At 40.7% G+C, this 16,059-nt stretch overlaps 1 protein-coding gene across 15 annotated transcripts in view; it reads right to left on the minus strand.

Moving 5' to 3' along the window:
- The window catches only part of SEMA6D (semaphorin 6D), a 320,069-nt gene that overhangs the window by 194,763 nt on the left and 109,247 nt on the right, over window positions 1-16,059 (minus strand). For 8 of the 15 annotated variants that reach the window (XM_087878228.1, XM_087878224.1, XM_087878217.1 and 5 more), the window contains exon 3: window positions 10,571-10,755. The exons of the other annotated variants lie outside the window; for them this stretch is intronic. The gene's annotated coding sequence lies outside the window, so the exon portion shown is untranslated. The remainder of the gene's footprint in view (window positions 1-10,570; window positions 10,756-16,059) is intronic. 15 annotated transcript variants of the gene reach the window in all.

Raw genomic sequence — 16,059 nt, forward strand, 5'->3', positions numbered from 1 at the left:
ATACATCTTACTAAATAAATCCTCCTCAGTCAGTTTCTTCCTCTAGCCAGCTAATGGTACCTACTGTTTTTAAACAAGTACATATATATAAGCCCAGCTGGGCTACCTAGTCTGTCTGAAAATCTTTCAACACCTGAAGAATATTTTAATAAGAAATCACCCTGAATTAAACCACTTACTCTCTCCAAAAGACCACACAGTCAACAAATACACTCAGAATAACAGTGTTGGAAGGGACCTTGGAGGTCTTCTAGTCCAACCCCCTGCTCAACCCTCTACACCAGTGGTTTTCAACCTTTTCTTCACCACAGACCACCTTTAAATACCTTTTGCGGCCCTGGACCCCCAAGATTTAACTCAACATTTAACTCATACAATTTCTTCAAGCTTTCGCAGACCCCCTGTAACTACGTCATGGGCCCCCCCCCAGGAGTCCACAGATCACAGGTTTTGAGAACTATTGCCCTATACTGTTTCAGACAAATAGTTGTCTTCTAAAAAACTTCCAGTGTTGGAGCACCCAGAACTTCTGAAGGCAAGCCATTCCGTTGGTTAATTGTTCTCACTGTCAAGAAATTTCTCTTTAGTTCTAGGTTGCTTCTCTCCTTGATAAGTTTCCATCCATTGCCTCTTGTCCTGCCTTCAGGTGCTTTGGAGAATAGTTTGACTCCCTCTTCTTTGTGGCAGCCCCTGAGATATTGGAAGACTGCTATCCTGTCTCCCCTAGTCCTTCTCTTCATTAGATTAGTAGACATACCCAGTTTTATTTATTTATTTTGTCAAACAGGTACAAGATAACAGGTATAAGTAGAATAGAATAGAATAGAATGGAATGGAATGGAATGGAATGGAATGGAATGGAATAGAATAGAATAGAATAGAATAGAATAGAATAGAATAGAATAGAATAGAATAGAATAGAATAGAATAGAATAGAATAGAATAGAATTCTTTATTGGCCAAGTGTGGTTGGACACACAAGGAATTTGTCTTGGTGTCTATGCTCTCAGTGTACATAAAAGAAAAGATACGTTCATCAAGATCATAAGGTACAACACTTAATGATAGCCATAGGGTACAAATAAACAATCAGGAAACAATATCAATACATATCGTAAGAATACAAGCAACATATTAATATAAACATGAATATGAACACAGGAAATAGATACGAATAAATGGGGACAGTGGGACAGGGACGGTAGGCACGCTGGTGCACTTATGCACGTCCCCTTACAGACCTCTTAGGAATGGGGTGAGGTGAATAGTAGACAGTCTAAGGTTAAAGTTTTGGGGGTTTGGGGAAGTAACCACGGAGTCAGGTAGTGTATTCCAGGCGTTGACTACTCTGTTGCTGAAGTTTTATTTTCTGCAACTGAGTTTGGAGCGGTTTACCTTGAGTTTGTATCTATTGTGTGCTCATGTATTATTGCGGGTGAAGCTGAAGTAGTCATTGACAGGGAGGACATTGTAGCAGATGATTTTATGTACTATGCTTAGGCGTAGTTCTAGGTTGTCCAAGACCAAAATTTCAAGCCTGGTGGCATAAAGGATTCTATTGTGAGCAGAGGAGTGGAGGACTTTTCTCGTGAAATACCTTTGGACTCACTCAATTGTATTAATGTCCGATATGCAGTGTGGATTCCAGGCAGATGAGCTGTATTCGAGAATTGGTCTGGCAAAGATTTTGTATGCTCTAGTTTGCAGCACAATATTACAATATTACAGTACAATATTATAGTTCCTGCAACCCTTCTTCATACGTTCATACGATATGTTCATTTCAGAACAAGTCTTTGTCTGGTAACACAGACATATGGAGGTCTTTCTAGTTAAAGAAACTTTAATTATTGCTTTAAGCTGAAAAGTTTCCCAATCCAACTCTTACCAGGGAGAAAAAAATCAATATTGGCCTTCTCAGTGACTGGATACGGGGAAGCAACCTCTTATATACACAGGCACATAGTCATACACATAGTTATATACACACAATGGCGTTCCATTTTTCAGAGTTACATTTAGAATTCTATTAATGTTTTATTCAAAGAATGTCATACATTTCTGGGAGCACAGGCTGAATTAATTTTTAGAAATCTCATTTTCTCTCTCCCTCAATTCATTCCATTCCTTTTGTCCTTCCAAGTTTTGGAAGTTCTATCTTAGGAACTTAGATAGAACTTAGAAAATAGATTTTTTCTTCTTTCCGATAGTCTTTTTTTTTTTTTTAAATTAGGCAAACATTGCTTCTTCTTCTTCTTCCTCCCTCGTGTTTTTATTGGGGATAAAATCAAATCTGCTATCACCATATTCCTAATGTATCTATAAAAACAGATCTGATTGGGGTAAAATGGGATGATCTTACCTGATTGAATATTTTTATATTTATTTTTATTTTTTATTTTATTTTTTAACTTGATTTATATGCCACCCTTCTCCGGAGACTCAGGGCGGCTTACAATGCGCTAAGCAATAGCCTTCATCCTTTTGTATATTTATACAAAGTCAGCTTATTGCCCCCACAAACTGGGTCCTCAATTTACCTACCTTAGAAAGGATGGAAGGCTGAATCAACCTTGAGCCTGGCGAGATTCGAACCTGCAGTAATTGCAGGCAGCTGGTCTTAATAACAGGGTGCTTTAGACTACTGTACTACCAAGGCTCTCTTTTTATTTTATTCAGTTTATATGCCGCCCTCGGCCACACTGAGCCTCTGGAATGAATTACTCACCGGGCTTCGGGCAGCCCCCGACCTCCGCGCTTTCCGTGCCGAACTGAAGACATGGCTTTTTCAGCAAATTCCCTGATCTGTTATGAGATTTTAGTTGTTGGGTTTTTTACATTTGGATGTTTTTAGTTCTATTTATTGTTATATGTTTTTTTATTCTGTGAGCCGCCCCGAGTCCTACTGGAGAAGGGCGGCATAGAAATCGAAGAAAATAAATAAATAAATAAATAAATAAATAAATAAATAAATAAATAAATAAATAAGGTATAGATAAGATAAGATAAGATAAGATAAGATAAGATAAAATAAGATAAAATAAGCTCAACTCAACTAGTTTCAGGTATGCATAAATCAATTATTTTGCAAACTAAGTTAGCCAACTCTTAGTGAGCCTAAGTTATCACTCCAATTAACACTGAACATCCTTTTTTTTTTATGGCAAAACAAAAAAAATCAGGACTCTGGTAGCACCTCTTCCAACTAACAAACTTTTTAAAAGAAACATTCACCACAGGGAGAAAATCCACACTTTCTCTCAAAACCAAACCACCTCATGTCAACACCAGCTCAACTTGACTTAGTACAGCAATTAAGTTGCAGAAAAGAAACATTTTTTCATGCCGAATCAAGTCCCATGAATTGAAGCTAATACCTTAAAAGTGTTTCGCTTCTGGAAGAAAAAAAAATGATGTAGGAGAACTGCTTATTTCTTGTAGAACTTGTTTTTTTTTCCTTTACGTTTTGGCATAACTAGATTAAAAGAAATTGATTTCGGTTCCAAGTGGAACTTACTGTGGATGGTATCGATTTTTGGACCCGAAAAGAAATGTATGTATTTTATACATACTGAATTAAAACCATATTTAAGCAAACACCGAAACATATGCACTTTAATAAATATGCTATTTATTAAAGCATGCCTACAATTTTTCAAGGTCACCCCACGGTCTAATCTTTTTCTTTTGCACTCCTCACATTATACAGCATATATTTTGAAAACAAAATTAGCCAACCTATCATTTGAGGAATATTCTAGTGATAACAGCCAAGTGCAACAATATGCTGTGTTATGTTTTGGCATATTTTTTTTCTCTTGGTCTTGAGTATCTGCCAGCTGTATCCATGCCTAATGTAATTGCTCACTGTTTTAAAAGGACAATTAAGACATTTATTTATTCTTAAAACACCCAGATCTGCTGCCAATGTACACATTGTGCAAGCTGGAGGTGGAAGGCTAAAAGCAATATTGTTCATATTAAAACAACTACTAGCAACCACAGCCTAAGTGCATCTCTCAGGCTTCTCCAAGTTAAGCCGTAGGTCATTTCTAATGCCGTCCTTCTGAACTTACTTACGGCCTAACTTGGAGAAGCTCAAGATCACGTGAAGTGTTAATACCACTTTATAAGGCCACACTTGGAATACTGCATCCAGTTTTGGTAGCCATGATATAAAAAAGATGTTGAGACTCTAGAAAGAGTGCAGAGAAGAGCAACAAAAATGATTAGGGGAACTGGAGGCTAAAACATATAAAGAACGGTTGATGGAATTGGATATGTCTAGTTTAATGAAAAGAAGGACTAGGGGAGACATGATAGCAGTCTTCCAATATCTCAAGGGCTGCCACAAAGAAGAGGGAGTCAAGCTATTCTCCAAAGAACCTGAGGGTAGGACAAGAAGCAATGGGTGGAAATTAATCAAGGAGAGAAGCAACTTAGAAGTAAGCAGAAATTTCCTGATAGTGAGATCAGTTAACCAGTGGAACAACTTGCCTCCAGAAGTTGTGAATGCTCCAACACTGGAAGTTTTTAAGAAGATGTTGGATAACCATTTGTCTGAAGTGGTGTAGGGTTTCCTGCCTGGGCAGGAGGTTGGACAGGAAGACCTCCAAGGTCCCTTCCAACTCTGTTCTTCTATTCTATTAAGCAATTGTGTTTATTCTGAAAATTGTGGATGGCACGAAATGGGAATCCCTTTGCTTTTTCTTGAAGACGTTTCGCTTCTCATTCAAGAAGTGAAATGTTTTCTTGACAACTTGGGAAGCAAAACGTCTTCAGGAAGAAAACAAAGGAAGTCCAATTGCTTTTGGAACAACCATGTCCTAGATGACTGAGAAGACACTAATTGGAAGCTTCCCAATTAGCTGGTAGGTGAAAAAAAACAAGGGAACATGGTGAGGTATAAAACTTATTTAGCAAGTGCAATAAGAAAAACATCCAATTTTAACTTTTTTAATGTTATGGCCCCGTTTTTTTCCATCTGTTTATTCCCATTTACTACTCTTCAGGGATCTAATCATACCCCAATCAATTACAGATTATTTTTCCCCTGAGGATAATCAGAACTGAGGTTCATACTCCGTTCTCCAGCTAGGAACATGTTTTTGTGTCTAAGGTTTCACCATAATGCGTATCAAATGTCATTTCTACTCAAAATTCTGGCAGTTCATAAGCGGTTGGAAGGCCTCTGTTTTTTTCTCCTTATTATTATTATTAAATTAATATGGATTTTTACATGTTGTTAGCCTTCCAGAGTTACTTCTTTAAAATGGATCTTGGCTGTAGATTTTGTTAATTTGTATTAGCTTTATGTTTCTATTTGTTTATCATTGTATTCAGTGGTAGGTTTCAAAACCCGGCGTTACTCGTTCGCTATCGGTAGCATGTGGGCTCACTTCATGAGCACGTGGCACTTCTGCACATGTGTAGATTGTTTTTGATGACGTCTACGTGGGTGGGCGGAGCCTCCCCCGCCATCACCACTACCAGTCCCACCAGTGGTGGGAGTAACCCAGGGGTAGGTTCTAATTTTTTTTACTACCGGTTCTGTGGGCGTGGCTTATTTTGTGGGCGTGACTTGATGGTCATGTGACAAGTCTTTAGGATTTAGCAGAGTACTGGTCTACCAGGCTTTTAACTGCTTGCAGAGCTGTACCGGTCTACTCATTTGTTTTTGCAGGCACCGGTCTACTCATTTGTTTTTGCAGGCACCAGTCTACTCATTTGTTTTTGGAGGCACCGGTCTATTCATTTATTTTTGCAGGCACTGGTCTACTCATTTGTTTTTTGCAGGCATTGGTCTACCCATTTGTTTTTGCAGGCACCGGTCTATTCATTTATTTTTGCAGGCACCGGTCTATTCATTTATTTTTGCAGGCACCGGTCTACGAGCACACTGCCTTTTAACACTGATCAGCTGTAGGGCGGCCCTTTGAAGCCCCGCGGCAAGAGTTTAAACAGTTTTTTTCCTTCTAGCTGATCAGCTGGGACTCAGGAGGCAGCAATAGATTGGGGATGGTGCCAAATAAAAGTTAAGACTAACATGGTGGGGCAGGGGGACGGGGGTGGGAACCGGTTCGGTGACGTCATATCGTCACCACTACTGGTTCGGTGGAATCGGGCCGAACCGGGAGGAACCCACCACTGGAGTAACCCACCACTGATTGTATTGCTTTATTGTAGTTTTTAAAATTTTGGTAGAGCCATGCAGTTGAGATGAATGGCTATATAAGTCAAACAAGAAAAAACTAAGTTTTCCAAATAGATATATTAATAAGCAATGGTATTCATTGTCCCATGAAGAATGATCAATGAATCAAATTAATTGATGAATTAATAAATCAATATACTTTTGCCCCTCAATTCCATCTTTTAAGGTGCTACACAGACCAGGATTATTATTCAACTGTATTTCCTATCACCTTTTTTTGTAAGCATCTCTTCTTTTTTCCCTCCACAAATTAATTTGGAACTGTGAAAATATGATGTTAGGTGTAAGAAACCCAAAGAGAAAAACTGCCTGTAGGATCTATTTGGAGTAACACATTTCATGCCAATGTGCATTTGTGCTTCTTTTTGAAATGTCTGTGTAAGAGGACTGGCTTCGATCAAGGGTAGGTTCATGATTCTTCGCTTCTTTGACAGCCTCTACATTCATCCCAGATGTTCGAAATATTCCAGCTGCTTCTCAAAGTGGAGTGTATAGGAGATGGAAGTGGAATAAAACTTTTGTATGGTGTCTAGAGACATCATACAAAAGACATTTCACTTTGTTTGGTGCTCAGAGGCCACGGGTATCTGTTGATGAGCATTGAGGTGGGGAGAGGGAGTACAATTCCTTAGCATCAGAGCACGGTAATAATAATAATATAGGAAATACTAATGCTGTGATGGTCATTTCGAAAAATCCTTTCTTGGTGAGCACCTAGAAGCCAAGAGGAACATACGTGGCAAATTTCAAGTTTGTAGGCTTTACGGTTCTGGAGATTTTGTGATTAATGTGTGAGTGGTTTTCACTTTTATATATATAGATGACTGTAACCTTGTTGCTGGTATCTTTAAGATTTATATTGACTGTTTCCTAATATGATTGGATTGCTTATATGTTCCCTATGACTATCATTAAGTGTTGTAACTTGTGATTCTTGACGAATGTATCTTTTCTTTTATGTACACTGAGAGAGTATGCACCAAGACAAATTCCTTGTGTGTCCAAACACACTTGGCCAATAAAGAATTCTATATTCTATAATGGTAAATACCGTATTTTTTGGAGTATAAGATGCACCAGAGTATAAGGCACAGCTTAGTTTTTGGGGAGGAAAATGGGGGGGGGAATCTGCCTACCAGGGTATTCATCTGGCTAAAGTCCTTAGTCTGGTCAGCTTCAGCACATTAGTTTGCTGGTTTTTATCCCCTGCTTGGGGATAAAAAAAAAACAGCTTCTAAAGCACAACTGATCTTTGGAGAGAGAAGCAATGAGAAAAGCAGGCAAACCATGGAGATCGCTTCACTCTCTAGGGCCTCATTAGGGCTGAAAAAAACCTTCACAGCTGAGAGTCGGAGGGAGCAGGCAAAGCATGGAAGATCATTTCACTGAAAAAAAGCTTCTAAAGCACAGCTGAGAGTCAGAGGTAGATTGCTTCACTTGCTAAGGCCTCGTTCGGGCTGAAAAAAAAGCTTCGAATAAGCTACATTCAGAGTATAAGACGTACCCAAATTTTCAGCCTCTTTTAGGGGGGGGGGAAGTGTGTCTTATACTCCAAAAAATACGGTAGTAGTTTTGAAGCCAAGGGCTGTATGACGTCAACATAAAACATAGAGTATCAGAGTTGGAAGGGACCTTGGAGGTCTTCTAGTCCAAGCTCAAGCAGGAGACCCTATACCAGGGGTGAAATCCAAAATTTTTCCCTACCGGTTCTGTGGGCGTGGCTTGGTGGGTGTGGCAGGGGAAGGATATTGCAAAATCTCCATTCCCACCCCACTCCAGGGGAAGGATACTGCGAAATCTCCATTCCCTCCCCACTCTGGGGCCAGCCAGAGGTGGTATTTGCCGGTTCTCCAAGCTACTCAAAATTTCTGCTACTGGTTCTCCAGAACCTGTAAGAACCTGCTGAATTTCACCCTTGCTTTATACCATTTCAGACAAATGGATATCCAGTCTCTTCTTAAAAACTTCCAGTGTTGGAGCATTCACAACTTCTGGAGGCAAGTTGTTCCCCTGGTTAATTGTTCTCACTGTCAGGAAATTTCTGCTTAATTCTAAGTTGCTTCTCTCCTTGATTAGTTTCCACCCGTTGCTTCTTGTCCTGCCCTCAGGTGCTTTGGAGAATAGCTTGACTCCCTCTTCTTTGGGGCAGTCCCTGAGATATTGGAAGACTGCTATCATGTCTCCCCTGGTCCTTCTTTTTTTTCTAGACTAGACTGTCTAGTCTAGCAAAAATGTGGGCTGTCTTTCATTCCTGCTGCAACCAGATTTTATTGCTATTGTGCAATTCCTTAATGCTGGAAGTCACCCAGCATGGAACAATAATATCTCAGTACTGTTTAGGATGTGTAAAATTGCTAGTTGCACATTTTCCAATTCTCAGTTTTGGCTTTAAAAGTTCAGGCTTTTTCCACGAACGTTTTATTTTATGGAGCCTTTTGGTGGAGGGTTAACCTCTTACCCCTTACTCTTACAACTTGAACAAAAATCTTCATCCATCTGCATCCAAGGATTTTAGGTTCATCCGTGGCCAACTTTCCTGGGCGAGCTCCCAAGTGCATTAAAATTGATCACGAAACATATGATCACAGATACAGTTGCCAATTAATGTGCCACGTTTTTAAATTATCTGTATTTGTAGGTGTCACAATCAGCATGCCACACTGGAATATAGCTGGAAGGAACTACATATCTTTTAACATTTGACAGAAGTAAATACGTCCACTTATTGGCTTTTAGTAAAGTTACAGAAATGAGCCAGCCATCCCTAGTCTTTTTTCTGGCCATTAATTTGAACCAAGGTGGCACTGGATTCTGCCACAGGACCATTTCATGCCTGTGGCAAAGAGAAGAAGATATTTGTAGCTCAGGGTTGAGCTGTGGGGAACCCCCTTCTAGCACTGACAATGTTACCTAGTTGGGTCGTGAAATAAATAACCAAGCTCCAGGGAAAGGATACTGCAAAATCTCCATTCCCACCCCACTCCTGGGGAAGGATACTGAAAAATCTCCATTCCCTCTCCACTCCAGGGAAAGGATTCTGCAAAATGAGGACCTTTGGTGGCGCAGCGGACTAAAGTGCTGTTAAAGTAGGACTTAGCTGCCAGCTGCCTGCAATTACTGCAAGTTCAAATCTCACCAGGCTCAAGGTTGACTCAGCCTTCCAATCCTTCCAAGGTAGGTAAAATGAGGACCCGGATTGTGGGGGCAATAAGCTGACTTTGTATAAAGAAGAACACTGCTTAGGAGGGGCCGAAAGCCCTACTAAGCAGGTATATACAAAAGTATGAAGGCTATTGCTTAACGCATTGTAAGCCGTCCTGAGTCTCCGGAGAAGGGCGGCATATAAATCGAACCAATAAATAAATAAATAAATAAATAAATAAATACATACATACATACATACATACATACATACATACATACATACATACATACATACATAAATAAAAAAAATCTCCATTCCCTCCCCACTCCAGGGGAAGGATACTGCAAAATCTCCATTCCTTCCCCACTCCTGGAGGAAGGATGCTGCAAAATCTCCATTCCCACCCCATTCCAGGGGAAGGATACTGCAAAATCCCCATTCCCTCCCCACTCCTGGGGGGAAGGATATTGCAAAATCTCCATTCCCACCCCACTCTGGGGCCAGCCAGAGGTGGTATTTGCCGGTTCTCCGAACGACTCAAATTTTCGCTACCGGTTCTCCGGAACCTGTCAGAACCTGCTGAATAGCACCCCTGCTCTTTACTCTACATTTTCCAATCATCTCCTTTTATCCTCATCATGTATGTTAGGATATGGTTTGAGCCTAACAAGTTGTCCAGGCAATATATGTGTTCTGTGACTTTAATATATTGCCTGGACAACTTGTTAGGCTCAAACCATATCCTAACAATGTATTTTGTGGAACAATGAAGGGGGTGGGGGAAATGAGTAAATGACACCATTCCACCCCCGTGTGTCTTGAATTATTCCTTGCCGGGAGAAAGTCTGCTTCCTCAGTCAGAACTCACTTAAATCAATCTGTCATTAGACATGATAAATAATACTTACTGGGGGCGGGGGGGGGGCAGGCGGGAATGGGGTAAAAAAAAACACACAATGGCAGCTTAGAAAAGTTCTGCTTTCTCCCTTAAAACTTCCTGAAGAGTCACATCTAATTGCTAAAAGCCAACTTCAAAAGGTTTCACTTGAAGGCAGCCCCAAGACAGTTGCTGGCAACCCCCCCCCCCATAAAACTCAAACCATCTGAATTATCTGTCCTGCCCCCCTCCCCCTTTCCAAGATTGTAATGCAAGGCTTATATACGAATACAGAAGGTACAGCGAGCCAAATTTTATGCTTAAACGGTAATACCTTGGAAACGGGGCAATAATTATAGAATTGGTTGAAGCCTGCACAGTGGTGGCTTTCGCATGAAGTAAAGCTGCAGGTGTTTTCTCTATTCCAACTCCAGTGATTAAGTTCACTTTCGAAGCTCCAGCTCTGCATGTGGCTGTGGATTGGGGGGTGGCGGGGGTGGGTGGGGGGGGACGATACAGCTGCAACACAAATGACAGAATTTGGCAAGATTGATGGCGGTGAGGACGACAAACAAACACAACAAATCTGGGAACTTTGGAGAACGATGCTTTTCTGGCTACAGATCATTCCACGTCCTTGTTAAGACTTGGACGGCTTCACTTTGTTGACAGGTTAAAAAGAATGTACCGGCTTGATAAAATAATAATAATAATAAAAAAGCTTCTAGAAATCCAATATTTGCACACACTGCTGTAACCTTGAGTTGGTTGGGCCAATCGTGGTATTGACTCAAATGGCTGTTGCGTCACTTTAAGTTATACTTATGGCCTCTTAAGTGCAATTCCATTTAATGTGGGTTGGAACGCTATGCATTCCTGGGATGGTTATTCTTAAAAAATGAACTTCGCATCCCTTGGGCACCTCGATATATTATACTTACATGTAATGGGTCTACAGTTTACTGAATAAACCATAGTTGCCTCCATTTCTACAGCATGCTAAGCTAAAGCCAGACCACACCAGGGTTTAATGTTGCCTATGAGTTAGGGATCTGTCTTGCTGTTCTCCTGAATGCTGCCAAAAGATAATCTGCCTATTTAACCAATTTATTGGCTTCTTCTTACAAAAACATTTGCTTATCCGTTCAAACTACTGCTTTCCATTGTTTTCATCTGCCTTTAGTGATACCATGTGCTTCTCTTAGTTTGGCTGCATGGCAATGCAATGTCCTTGCCTTTGGTTTGTAATCTCTGGCTGGAATAATATGTGTGATTAATTCAGAAAGAAAAGAAAAGAGTCACCAAAATTATCCTTCCTTGAAAAACAGTTCTTAAGGGTAAAGCAGCTATGGGGTGGGGTGGGGTGGGGTGGGGTGGGGAGAGGAGAGGAGAGGAGAGGAGAGGAGAGGAGAGGAGAGGAGAGAAGAGAAGAGAAGAGAAGAGAAGAGAAGAGAAGAGAAGAGAAGAGAAGAGAAGTTAAATGATGGATAGGAGAGGAGAAGAGAGGAGAGGAGAGGAGAGGAGAGGAGAGGAGAGGAGAGGAGAGGAGAGGAGAGGAGAGAAGAGAAGAGAAGAGAAGAGAAGAGAAGAGAAGAGAAGAGAAGAGAAGACATACTGTAATGCTTAGCTTTCTCTTCCATAAAACTTTTTCTTTTTTTAAAAACAAAACAAAAAAAAATATTATCATGAAGCAGTCACCTCATTTGGTAAAGGTAAAGGTAAAGGTTCCCCTCGCACATATGTGCTAGTTCCCGACTCTAGGGAGTGGTGCTCATCTCCGTTTCAAAGCCGAAGAGCCAGCGCTGTCCAAAGACGTCTCCGTGGTCATGTGGCTGGCATGACTAAATGCCAAAGGCTCATGGAACGCAGTTACCTTCCCACCAAAGGTGGTCCCTATTTTTCTACTTGCATTTTTTACCTGCTTTCGAACTGCTAGGTTGGCAGAAGCTGGGACAAGTCACGGGAGCTCACCCCACTACGCAGCACTAGGGATTCGAACTGCTGAACTGCCGACCTTTTGATCGACAATCTCAGCATCTTAGCTACTGAGCCACCACGTCCTCATTTGGACCCCTGCTTTAATTCTGGCTGAAGTACTGAAAATGTATTAAAATATGCCAGATTTTCATCTGAAAACTAATTTTCTCACCATCGTTCTCGGTAGAAATATTCTATGTTCAATTTCGCATTACTGCACCCCTTGCATTAACAGAATAGGAGGATATTCAACTGTTCATAGATACTAATTCTTAGGTTGCTAAATCCATTAAGCTTTTTGTTAGCATCTTTTAATAGCGAAGCAAGGAAATAGGTGCATTTTTAAAAAGACATGGTTCAGTGGCTTATGTAATTTAATTTATTACGTATATGTCAGCTCTTTGCCTGTCAATAGGCTTACCTGAGAAGATAGCAGGACGGAAGAGAAATTAAGACCTACAAAGAAAGCAGCTTAGATAACGATTGAGCTCAACATCCAACTAAGCCACAGTTTACTTAAATCTCGGCTTATTGAATAAATTGCATTATGTAGACTCATACATGCAACATGCTAAGCCACCAATCTCAATTACAGTGCATAATGGCTAAATATGTCTCAGGCATAAAGAATCAGGACCAAGGATGAAATCCAGCAGGTTCTGACAGGCTCTAGAGAACTGGTAGCAGAAATTTTGAGTAGTTCGGAGAACCGGCAAATGGCTGGCCCCAGAGTGGGGTGGAAATGGAGATTTCGCAGTATCCTTCCATTGCCACGCCCACCAAGCCACGCCCACAGAACTGGTAATAAAAAAAATTGGATTTCACCACTGGTCAGAACCATTTTAGATTGCAGCATAAACAATTTATTGAAGTCTACTTAGAGAAATCTGGCCAATTAATGGTCAGGACTAAATTGGTGCTAAATAAGGGAAGGGAAATCCAGAGGAATTGGACTCGGATCTCTTGTGAAAAAGTAAGGATTCTAGATTCACCACCCAGGAATTCCACCCACACAGGGAACTATCTATTCCTGCCTAAGTCTCAAAAGAAAAGAGGAATGTTAATACAGTACAACTCTCGTGCAAATTTGACTTTATACTTAACAGGAAGTCGATGCTACTTGCTTTATTATTATTTTTTTGTTGCAGTTACAGCCTACTTTTCTTTTCGGAATGCTTTTTAGTAGACGCAACTCTCTCTCCACCATTTCTATTCCCCACTATATGAATACTGTGGGGTAGGTTGGGCTGATATTGAGGGAGCTGTCCGTAGTCATGAACTGCCTCTTGTCGTTCGTCGTATAATGGGGAGGAATCAACTGTGTTATCAAAGACAAGAAAATACCCTTCGTATGGGTTCCTTGGTGTACTCTGAGATTGTTTTCTTGCAGATGTACCCATCCATCCATCAATCCATCCATCTCTCTCTCCACCCATATCTATCTATCTATCTATCTATCTATCTATCTATCTATCTATCTATCTATCTACCTACCTACCTACCTACCTACCTACCTACCTACCTATCTCTATTCCTCTTTTCCATCCCTATCTACATCATCTATCTATCTATCTATCTATCTATCTATCTATCTATCTATCTATCTATCTATCTATCTATCTATCTATCTGTCCCTCTCTTCCATCCATATCCATATCTTCCTATCTATCTATCTATCTATCTATCTATCTATCTATCTATCTATCTATCTATCTATCTATCTATCTATCTCTATCATCTATCTCTAATCTATTCCTCTCTTCCATCCCTATGTATCATCTATCTATCTATCTATCTATCTATCTATCTATCTATCTATCTATCCCTCTCTTCCATCCATATCTCCACCTCTCCATCATCTCCATATCTGTCTGTCTGTCTATCTATCTATCTATCTATCTATCTATCTATCTATCTATCTATCTATCTATCTATCTATCTATCTATCCCTCTTCCATCCATATCTCCATATCTTTCTATCTACCTACCTACCTACCTACCTAATCTAGTCCTCTCTTCCATCCCTATGTATCATCTATCTATCTATCTATCTATCTATCTATCTATCTATCTATCTATCTATCTATCTATCTCATCTATATCCATCTCTCTCTCTCTTTCTCTCTCTCTCTCTCCCTCTCCCTTTCTCCCTCTCTCCCTCTCTCCCTCCCTGCTACCCAGCTAGCCAGTATTTCATGATAACAAAGTCCTGTGAGTTTTCTCACTATCCTCTTTTAAAAAGAATCTCTAGGGCCCGGCCCCAAATGTTGGCATCAGAGTAGGATTAGCATTCCTGGTGTTAACTTTAGCAAGTGGGCAAATATTCGAAACTCGTCAGATAAAAAAAAACAAAACCCGAAGGTTTCGACCCATTTTCTTCCCCTCTCTGCATCGCAGGTGGCATAAAAATAGACTTCTTTTGTTTCCATAATGGATTTTACAAAGCAATTGAGGTGGGTTGGCAGCTCTGCAATCTGACAAAACAAATATTTCTTTTCACTGAAAAGTACATATGAGTTTTCTCTCCTATCACCCAAAAAAATCTCCCAAAGCTTTTCAGAACCCAGCGCACGTCCACTCCTCTTTGCAACTCATTTTCCCCTCTTTTTGTGACAACTGAGGCAATAATTCACAGCTCACTGGGTCTCCTAAATAACCCCCTTTATATTAACATGGTTGACATTCCCCCATGCCCAGCAGGGATCAACGGCACTGGCAGGCGCCCATGAGGGATTCTTAAGACTTTGGAGGTTTAAACATAACAGTCCCAAAAGTCTCTCTGTCTCTCTGTGTGTGTATGCATGCGCGTTCACGTCGCGACCATCTCAAAACTCAAAAATGGAAGAATAACATAACTTTGTCATTTTGCAATTTCCAAGTATTTTTTTCCCTTTCCCTGGCTCTCATTCAGACTCCTTTCACAAGTGTTTTCAAGTCAGATAGGCTTCACCCTGCTGAGAAACTGGTCCTTTCTCTTCCCTTCCCCTCCCTTATACTAGAGTCAAATGTGCTATTGATAGTCCCCTTCCTTCCTTCCTTCCTTCCTTCCTTCCTTCCTTCCTTCCTTCCTTCCTTCCTTCCTTCCTTCCTTCCTTCCTTCCCTCCCTTCCTCCCTCCCTCCCTCCCTCCCTCCCTCCTAGTGGTTAGAATGCAGTATTGCAGGCTAACTCTGCCCACAGTCAGGAGTTCAAACCTTACCAGGCTCAAGGTTGACTCAGCCTTCCATCCTTCCGAGGTGGGTAAAATGAGGACCCAGACTCTGACTCTGTAAACCACTTAGAGAGGGCTGTAAAGCACTGTGAAGTGGTATATAACTCTAAGGGCTATTGCTGTTCCTTCCTTCCTTCCTTCCTTCCTTCCTTCCTTCCTTCCTTCCTTCCTTCCTTCCTTCCTTCCTTCCTTCCTCCCTCCCTCCCTCCCTCCCTCCCTTCCTTCCTTCCTTCCTTCCTTCCCAGTGGTTAGAATGCTGTATTGCAGGCTAACTCTGCCCACAGTCAGGCCAACTCTGGTATTGCAGGCCAACTCTGCCCTGGACACTGCAACCGTCATAAATAAGAGTCAGTGGCCAAATGTAAATGACGTGACGATGAGGATGCTTCAATGATCATAAGTGTCGATTTAGAACAATCATAAGTCACTTTTTTTCACTTTTATGGTAGCTGGAATATGTGGTATGATTGGATCCAGAAACGATGGGAGAGAGAGACAAAGATAATGTTGGATTATAATTATAGATGATGGTATATTTATGGTAATTAATAAGTATTGGAAAGGTAAATTTCTATACAAGAATTTGTAAATATTTTCTATTTTTACTCTCTGATTATTGGCGCAAATATATATGGA

Source organism: Pantherophis guttatus, chromosome 13 (assembly GCF_059756535.1).
Source record: "Pantherophis guttatus breed Tessera chromosome 13, ASM5975653v1, whole genome shotgun sequence".
Classification (NCBI taxonomy): Eukaryota; Metazoa; Chordata; class Lepidosauria; order Squamata; family Colubridae; genus Pantherophis; species Pantherophis guttatus.